Genomic DNA, 10,534 nt, shown 5'->3' with positions numbered 1-10,534 from the left:
GAGTGGCGCTGAAGTGGAGCGACTCGACGCTTGACAAACTCCTTCAGCACCATAGGCGCAGTCACCCCGCGGTCCATCAACCACCTCAACCTGGCCCAGACGGGGGCAAGGCGGGGGCTCGTGAGCTTCTGATGGCCCCAGCCGGAGTTTGGAACAGCAGGCCCCGCCGGAACTTGGAGCAGAGGTGTGAGCACGTCGGCGTCAACAAACACCCATCGTATAAGGAACTCGCTCGTGGATGAAGGAAGCTCGAAGTCAATCCCCGTGCCCGCTGTCGCGGCCACGGTTTGGAAGCCCACGCACCCCAAGCTCTGCCGGGGACCGGTCAGATGCAATTAGAAGAAATGGCAGAGGAGGGCCACGGAAGGAGCGATACCCACCATGGCATCGCACAAGAAGGCGAAGACGGCAAGAAGTGTCACAGATTGAGGGTCGAGATGAAGCATGTGGATCTGATAATGCTCGAGCACCACGTTGAAGAAGACAGAGAAGGGAGGAATCAGGCCAGCCCAGAGGGCATCTATGAAGATCGGGACCTCAGTGGCTGCCTGCGCCATGCGAGTGCGAGACGCGGGCCAAGCCGCCGTCTCTCCCCACTCGTTGAAACTGGAGGCAAGCATGGGGCGCACCTTGTCCATGGCCTCGTCGTTGAGCACCCGAGCCGGCCGAGCGCTGCTCAAAGGACGGAGGCGCCGTTGGCAAAGACAGAGGTTTCTTCCCCTTTTCAGCCTATTTTGGCGCCATGGCGATGAAGCAGGCGGAGCGAAAGTCAGATTGGAAGGGCAAAGCAGGGCCTCGAGGAAGCAGGGAGATTGGAGGAGCCAGGCGTGGGCGACGGAAGAATAACTGTGTGAGATGCGGGGGCCACATAGCCAGGCGGGTTCAAGGGCAGCGTCGGGAAGTGGAGACGCCCACATCCAATCAACCGCCACACGTCAACCGAGGCCGCGGGCTTTTGGGGCCCGCGGCGCTCCATACTTGACCCTTGGCTTCGCCGCGAAGCCAAACCCGAGCGCACCTTGGGCCCGGGGGCTACTGTCGGCGTTATGGGAATGGGGGTCCCCAGACTTGCCTGCCTGCGGCCCACGGCGTGACCAGGCCAGCGGGCGGTATGGCCCATCTTCATCAGCAAGACATACAAGACCCTCGCGAGGGGCCAAGCTTCGCGAGGCGGACGATGCAATACCTCCTTAGGAGTGGCCTAGTCAGGCGGGTTCACGAGGAGCGGAGATATCAAGGCGGGGCGAACCTCACGAGGCTCTCGTGACGTGAGCCATGACGATTGGCACCAGGCGGGCGCCAGCGCGCGTAGAGTCCTTGTTTCCTCTTTGGTGCTAAGGAGGCCAGCACAGGCGAGGAGTACCGAGGCATCAGACAAAGGTTGCCTTATCTGTGCAACGATATCAAGACCAGGAGGACGGCAAGACGGAGGTCATTGTTGAGCCGAAGACGGCGTCACCACCAGAGCCTTTTGCAGGCGTAGACCTCTTTTGTCAGGATAGCTTGTACTAGCTGTCCCCCTTCAAATTTGCCCGCCGTTGTTGGCTCCCTTCCCGCTCAATATTTGGGGAGAGGACCAGGGCCTATATAAGTAGATCTAGCCACCACAGTAGGGGCATCGAGTAGTTCACCCAGCTCTCTCCCGCTAAGTTCACCAAGCACAAGAACACCTCAACCTCAGGAGGCTGTTCTTCCCCTTGTACTATTCTTCATCAGCCCAAGAGGCAATCCACCACCACCACACTGGAGTAGGGTATTACACCACAACGGTGGCCCGAACCAGTATACATCTCGTGTCTTTCTGTGTTGCAAGTTCGTCAAGTTCGACCGCGAGATCTTAGCGAGCTAGGGCGTAGGTCGGTAGGAGGGAAAGACTTCACGCGCACCCCAGAGTTCGAACCTTAAGGGTTTGCCGGAACCCAACATCCGACAGTACTACCTCCTTTTCGGTTTGCAAGGCTCAATTCAAAAATCTCACCAACCAAGGTAGATGATGAGTGGTGGAATCATTTTTGGCAAGGAGGGAGTACCTCATCTAGATGATTCGAGTGCACTCGTTTGACCGTCATGCCGAAGTGTGACCCAGCACGGACGAGATGCACCACTGACGGGACGGGACGACACATCAGTTTTTCCTGTTTTCCATGGTAAGCTGGCGCACTAAGCAATGCCTGCTTATCCATTGAATGCCGATGACCGTCGCGTTTCCTGCGACACACTACTTCAACTACCTTCCGCCTATAACTACTGGTTCCCGGCGTTCTCCGGTAGCACCGTCACCCAACTCGCCATATCGGCTCCCCTCACAACCCCCACTGGGCCGACGTTGCTCGCCACTTGCCCTCGCTCTCGCCACACCCGTCATGCCCCCGGCCGTCCGCAATAGGCGATGCCAGAGGCGCTCCCCGCAGGAGCAAGTGTTTGGTTATTCACATGAAGGAAGACGGAGGGAGGAGGCATTCTATCGATCTTTTGATGGCAACGCGGAGTATGAGGACTTGTTGGAGTGCTACCGCCTAGTGGAGGAGTGGCGTATCGCTGATTTGCGCCGCCAGTGGGGTATGGAGCAGCAACGCACTACCGCTTTGAGTAGCGAGTAGAGTGCTCGCGACTGAGCCGACTACGTGGAGGCCGGTGCCCGGCAAATAGCCCTAGAGGCTGTCGGGCACGCACGCGTGCGCGACGTCGGATTTTACTACCAGCTCCTCAAGTGGGTTTCCCACTTACAAGCCGAAGCTTCAGTGGACCACGCCGGCATGGAAAGGGCCAACGTGCGCGAGAAACATGCCCTATCGCACCTCCGACAAGTCCGAGGCGAGGATGAGGACGTCAGTGCCGGCATTTAGCGTGTACCGCAGATGGCGGCTGACATCGTCTAGTTAGCTAGGAGTAAGTCAGTACATGCACACTAGAGTATTAGTGGGATTATATTGTTAAATTGGCTATGATGGTTGTCAATGTGAAAGTTCAGCAATCTATATCTGGCCAGACCTGTTACTTTTCTCTGTATGTTTAACTTTCCGTGTGAACGTATGGAATGGGCTGTTTTTTTTAAATGGACTGTATTTGTCCGTCACGGGTTTAGAGGATGACTTCTGGGCCTACTAGGTTGACGCGTACACAATCAGGAGATGATTGTACGTGGAGAGGATGACAACAGGGACCCACCAGCGTCATGGCAGTACGCAAGCAAGTGCCTCCTTATTTCGAGCCAGAAAAATGGATCCTCCTAATGAATTTCTAACATCCGGGTCCCATGCCATTGTCAACGTAGTCAATAAACAAGAGAATTGCACAACGAGCGGCTGACATGAGGGACCCAGTAGCTTGCACAGGTTTTTTTAGAGAATTAGCTTGCCCAGTTATCTCTGTTCTTGAGACGAAAGCAGGGTGTCTACTTGGCTATGTGGGGCACTCTGGCCTGTCTAACCAGCCTTTTCTTTTATGTTTACCACAAGACCAACCCAGCAGTTTTTTTCATTCTGAAAATGGCTAGCCCAGTTTTTTAGTTCTTTTGCAGAATACCCAACCGAGGCCAACTCGCTTTGTCAGCCCTGTTGGGCTGCAAATCTTTCAAGACAAGAAAATGGGCTATCAATAATGAGAAATTGGCTGTACATTTTTAAAACAAATCAAACCGGCAATTAGTTTCAAATTTCTTTTTTTATTTTGAGATTTTAAATTCCATTGATTTTTATGCGCGGACAATTATTTGGATTTTATATTGATATGAATTTATTTTTCAAATTAGTTTGAATGTGGCTCGAAATGTCGGGATTAAACACAGTTGACCGCACCGAAATATGCAAACAAAAATTATTATTTTTAACCGTGGCCACAATATGGGCTGTATTGCTAACAAAAAGAAGATGGGCTCGAAAAAAATCCTTAAGAATTAGTGAATGGGCTGTAAATTATTAGAAATACTGGCAGATGGGCTGTATGCTGTTTTCCATGTATTCGAGGCTGACTTGTGCGCCTATTATGGGTTGACACGTACGCTTTCCTAAAAAAGGTTGGCGCACACGCAACGTCGTGTCAACTTAGTCAACACACGAGAGCAGTGACTGTTGGATGTCCATCAAACGGCCGTCTTGCTTCTTCAATCTCTGCTCTTCCTGCTCCAGCTGCTCAAACAAGCGCCGGTGGGACTGCCTGCTCCCTCCTCCCGCGGCCGGCTATGCTGCCGCGCGGGCCTCACCGCCCCACCGTACTCCCATCACTGTCCTATCCATCCCTCTACTCACACACACCTTCTGTTATTCTCCGGCGATGGCAGACGAACCAGCAAACCCTCGTACTCACCTCCGCGTGGGAAACAACTGTCGTGTCTTCCCTAGCTCCGTGTCGTTCCCTCCATAGTGCTATCGGCGTGGCGTGGTCAACATGGTCAACGAACGACATTCATCAGAAGTGGACTATATGTGGAGAGGCTCACAGCTGGGTCCACGGCCGCACGCAAGGAAATGCCTCCTTATTAGGCACAAAATAATGATTCCTCCACCTGACAGCTGGGACCCACTGGAAGGGCCTCTGTATTTCGCGAAAAAATGTTCCCCCCGCTGTCAGCTCGGACCCACCAGCTATATCTTCGCACGCAAGGAAGTGCCTCCTTGTTACGCACAAAGAAAATGAATACCCCTTGCTAGCTGGGACCCACCATAGTGGGAGGCTGACTTGTGGGCCTACTAAGTTGACGGGGACGGAGGGCGTTGTCAACTTAGTCAATATGAATGATTCTAGCTCTAGTGACCGTACGATGTCCATCCAACGGCTGTAGTTCTTCTTCAACCTCTGGTCTTCTTGCTCCAGCAGCCCAAACCAGCGTCGGTCGTGTCGCATGCTCCTTCCTCCCGTGGCCGGTTGTGCTGCCGCGGAGACCTCACTGCCCCCTACTACTCCCACCGCTAGCTAGGCCATCTCTCTACTCACCCACACCCCCTGTTATTCTTCGGCTACGGCAGCCTCACACCACAGCCGAACCAGAGAACCCTCATACTCCTCTCCGCGTGGGCATCCACTGCCGCGTCTTCCCCGGCTCCGTGTCGTCCCCTTCCTAGGCCTCGCCTTTGTCCACCGCCTTGGTGCTCTCGGCGCAGCGTGGTCAATGTGGTCAAGGAACAACTTCCATTGGAAGTGTATTGTACGTGGAGAGGCTGACAGCTGGGTCCACGGCCATAGCAAGGAAGTGCCTCCTTATTACGCGCAAAATAATGATTCCTCCATCTGACAGCAGGGACCCACCAGGCAGGCCACTGTATTTCATGAAAAACACATTTCCCCCAGACAGCTGGGACCCACCAACTACATCTTCGCACGCAAGGAAGTGCCTAACAGTTGGGACCCACCTGGTCGAAGCGTACATAGCGTTGTCATTCTGGTCGTGAACGTGTACGTACATACTGGTCGATCGGTCTGTCTGCAGGCTGCAACGATGAACCGTGGCCGAGTAAGGAAGGGCACGTGTGGTAGTATAGGTGCTCACGTGTTGTAGTAGAGGCACGCACGTAGCATGTCAGGCAGTCTCGTTAATATCGTGTACATGTACGTACAACCTGGGTGCAAGAAAGTAAATACGGCCACGTACGTACATACGGGCGGGGCCTCGAACGCCTACTCGCGCATACGTACAGCCAGGGCTCGTGTACATGTTGAGGCAGCGACGATGCCGTGTTCATCGGGAACCAACCGGCTGGGTCGGAACGGAATGCGTCGTCATGTTCATCGGAGCCAACCGGCTTGGACGGAACATCCGATCGAAACGAGGCCTGGCGTACCATACAACGGAGGAAATGGCCTTGTGTTCGACCGGCCACGGTCGAAACGGGATCCTGTTCAAAGGGAGGGGTCTGGCATACCGCAAGATGGAGAAAACAGACTTCTCTTGGACCTTCTACGGTTGAAACGGGGTCTTGTTGATTGGGAGGGGTGTGGCGTACTGCAAAACGGAGGAAAGGGACTTGTGTTGGAGCGGTACTGTCGAAATGGGGGTCCTGTTCATCGGGAGGGGTGTGGCGTACCGCAAAACGGGACTCCACGGGCTACTGTTCATCTCCAGCGTCGACCTCCTCCAGCCTCCACGGGCTACTGTTCATCCACCGTCGACCTCCTCCAGCCTCCACCTGTGACTATTCATCCACAGACTCCTGTTCATCCAGCCTCCACCGCTCCTCCACCGGCTATTGTTCAACCAGCCCTCTCCACGGGGTTCTATTCAACCACCCCTCCATGGGCTACTGTTCATCCGGACCTCCACCGGCTACCATTCAACCAGCCCTGCACAGGGTCGTCCTATTCATCCGACCCTCCACGGGGTCATGTTCATCCACCCCAACCGGCTCGATCGATCGGGGTCCTGTTCATCTAGCGGCAACGACCTCTACTACCACGGGGTCCTGTTCATCCAACCCCCACCGGGAACTATTCATCCACCCCCCCAACAACGCTCATTGTTCATCAAGGGAAGGAGGCAGCAGGTTCGATCGGCTTTAGTTAGCAGAAGTAGCGAAGGAATCGCTCGATCGTGTTCAGTTAACAGCCAGATCGATCGATCACTCGGGTTCAGTAATGCGTAGCCTGCAGTGCAATCGCTTGGGTTTAGTAGGCGAACGCCTCGCTCGGGTTCAGTTAGAGCCCAACGGCTCGCACCCACGCACGTACGTGTACGAGAGAAATGCACATTGCTCAGCCCCCGACCACCCACTGTAACCGGGAACTCCCCGATTTTCCTCGCCCTCGCATCTACCACGGGTTGTTCCGTTATGGACGGCCCAAAGAATGTCATGCAGCTGCATCTCCGGCCCGCCCAAGACGAAAAGCCCATTTTCTTTCATGATTTTTTGCCAGAGAAGTATGAGCCCACCACATCTATGATGATACCGGGTTTTGTCACAATTATCGTCATAGAAGTGTCATAGGCATGACAGTAAAAAAATTCGTTCGGCACAAAATGTCACGGATGTGTCTTTTTTTTGTAGTGCATGGGCCCCTTCCCTCGTTTGGCACCTCGGTGGAGGTTCCGCCACCATCTTCGAGCAACTTGGCCTTGGTGCTTGCGCAGCCCGGACTTGGAGCTCCTGGTTCGTCAGCGGCAACGAGCGCGTAACTTGATGAAGAGCTTCAGTGCATTCTGGCATCGCTGTACCAAGGGGTCGAAGAAGTGGACGACTCCGTCACCATCACCAAGGATTGTCTTTCATGGAGTCCAAAGCGGCGGGCATCAAAAAGATGCGGGACCGACATCACTGGAAATGGCATGAGCTCAAAGAACATCACAAGTCCGTCAATCAGGTGGACCAGAGGCTGAAGGACATGGGAATTAAATTGCGCGACTTGCACGGTAAGCAATTCCAAGTTTTCTTGAGGCAACATGAGACACTCTTGATGATGAAGGAGGACGCCATCACTCGGGAGGCGCGCCTGGAGGAGCGCAAGGCGCTCTTGGACACCGTGGAGCAGGATATGGCCCTCCGAGAGGAGAAGCTCGAAACAACTCTTCGCGCCAAACATGATGACCTGGAGGCCCTTGTTCAGCATCGCACAAAAGAGCTGAAGGACAAACACAAGGCCACCCTGGACACTCTGGTAACTGACTCTGCCGCTTAGCTGAAAAAGCTTGCTGATGACCTTGCTGCTGCCTCCTCCGCCAAGACTGACCTCGACCAACAGGTGGCCAAGTTAAATGAAGAGCTTACCGGGAGTTCCAAGGAGGTCTTGACTCTCAAGGAGGAGGCGCAGAAAGCAGAGACCCTTCTCAAGGACACAAAGTCGTAGCTCTCCTCCAAGAGTCAAGGCCTTGAGACTGCCAATGGCACCATCGAAGATCTGAAGGCCACGATTGGTTCCATGGAGGGCTTGATAGAATCCATCGAGGCTCGTAAGAAGTAGTTGTCGAAGGATCTGGACACCACAAGGCGCCTCCAAAAAGATGCAGAGGACAAACAGGCGAACCATTCCGGGCAGGTCGACCTCTGGACCAAAAGCTTGGTCGACATTTCTAAGCGTCTCACTGCCCAAACTGTGGCAATGGGCATGGAAGGGCCGGTTTATTCAGCCAGCAAATAGGAGGCCCCCTAGCGCTAAGCTAGGGGTCTTCTTCAACGAGCTGATCGAGAAGCTGAAGGCGCACGAAGAAGGAAGGGCGGGTCGCTTCGCAAGTGAATCTCAAAAGATTGTCCGCAACACCTTCTTCATGGTCTTGAGCAACATCGCCTGTCGCCACCCGGATCTCGACCTTGCCGACGGCTTTAGAAAGCCGCCGCCGGGCACAGACGTTTCTGCTGCCGAGAAGAAAGCCACCCCTCTCGCCGACAAGGTTCTTGGTGTCTCCGTTGCTTCGCGAGGTCGGCAGACCCATCCTTGAATTACTCCCGCTACTGTGTTGTTCTGAAACCAAAATTATGATGCATGTCCTGTGTTAGACACGATGCTGTTTATGCTTTGTGTGGAACTTGATACTTTTGCTTAATCTGAATTGCGTGTTTATCCCTTTTGAGCTTTATCCTTTTAGTGTTCGCATGATTAGGCTCTCTGCACATTTTGGTTGCCTGCCGGTATCATATTGCCGCAATGGTCGTAAGAGTCTGGTCCTTATCAGTTATGTTGGCGTAGATGCGTCCCGACAGGTTTTTCCTCAGTAGTTTCCGACGCAGCCACTCATTCCGCGAGCTGGCTCTAAATGGAACGAGGGTGCATACAAGAATCTAGTAAAGGCACCATTTTGTGAAAGATTTCATCATACGAACACCTCGGCACTCAAAAGGATAAACAAATGCGAATCAAAAAATCTGTAGCAACGCAATGATAGCATGAACTTAGCACTTATTTGTGTTTCCATCCATTCCTCCCAGCTGCGGCCGCTTGCTTGGCTCGTAGACTTCGGGAAAGATGGTGCCGCTTGCATATTTGTTTCCAGCCCCCGGCAAGGGTCGGTAAAAAAACCATATGTATCTCGTGGGCGGTAGGATGCAATGTCGGGCATGGCGGGTTTCCCTCTCCTTCTCTTCACACTCTCCAAACAATCCAATGGCGACTGACACAAAAGTCATGCCAATGCGGATGGCCTTGCTAGAGCGTACTTGCCGGAGCATCGATCAATGGATTCGCACTGGCGTTTTACTCAAGATTCCCCCCAGTAGGGTAAGTACTGAACCAATTGTCACGCAGGCTCATCGGCGCAGATGATGCTAAAAAACCTAGAGTAGCTCGATTGCCGATAAGCGAGAGCGATAGAGAGAGAGACAAACCCCGTACCTTTGCACATTGCTTCCCTTTTTTTGGACGAGGCTTGCAGTACATCCATACTGCTTAATCCGCCCAGGGCAGTCTTGTTGCCCTGATTTCTGGTTTCCGCCGCTACTATTACCGCGGTGGAACGGAGCGATGGAGACTGGACAGGGTCGGCTGGGGAGCGACGTTGCGCTCCCCCTCCGTCCCTGCCATTCTCCATCCTCTCTTGGGCGCCATCGAGGAATGACGTTGTTGACGCTGAAGATGATGAGCTGCTTACACTCTCGGGTTCGTGCAAGCTGCCCCCCTACATGGCGCGCCAAAGATGTCGTGGGAAACAACTGCCACCTATGGGGCCATCAGCCCCTTTGTGGTTTGGCGGGACTCTCGGGTTCGCGCAAGCTGCCCCCCTACCTGGCGTGCCAAAGATGTCGCGGGAAACAATGACCAAAAATTGGGCCACCGGCCCCTTTGTGGTTTGGCGGGGGGATGGGTACATTGCACAAAGAGCGGAGAAGCGTAACACAGCACGGCGGAGATCACACAGGCAGTTTTACCCTGGTTCGGGCTGCCGTGAGGCGTAAAACCCTAATCCTGCTTTGGTTGATTTATGGTGGATTCTGGTGGAAAAATGCAGCGCTCTCGCCCTGTAGGGTTGCTTCGGAGCGAGAGTGTGGCACCCCGGCTCAGAGCAACCGGTTTATCTTGCATTGTCAGCCCAGAGATCATGTCTTCTGGCAACACACAACATCTTTGTACACAAAACAACCGCTTTATGGATACTAGCGGAACATAGTTCCCATTACATCAAGTTGCGAGGCCAAGCGGCACACACGGTGCGGCTGAACAATATGTACATTATTTAGTGAACATAAAGGGGCCTCGAGCACGACAACTACGCGGTAGCGGAACGACGATGAAGCGGGACTCCATAGCATAGTGACACCGATGTGGACACGATCTAGACTCGGACATCACTTCGATCCAGCGAGACTTTCCTGAAATCAGGCATGACACGCCAGGTCGGTACATTGAATGTACTTGCAAGCTGACAACCAGCATAAACATAATGACAAACAATATCATGATATTAAACAAATTATCATCAATGCAAAATCATACTAGGGATTCAGTGAACATGATCTCGTGCCTCAAGTCCCTCGGACTTGCTTACCAAATGGGTTACCTCGTAACCAAATGATGATCTTTCTCGGATCACAAACGGACCAACACTTTGGTCTCTCCAAACGGGTTACCTCGTAACCAAACGGTGATCTTTCTCGGATCACAAACGGACCAACACTTT

Source organism: Triticum aestivum, chromosome 4D, assembly GCF_018294505.1.
Source record: "Triticum aestivum cultivar Chinese Spring chromosome 4D, IWGSC CS RefSeq v2.1, whole genome shotgun sequence".
Lineage (NCBI taxonomy): Eukaryota > Viridiplantae > Streptophyta > Magnoliopsida > Poales > Poaceae > Triticum > Triticum aestivum.
The sequence above is the reverse complement of the archived record's forward strand: the minus strand, read 5'-3'. Positions refer to the sequence as shown.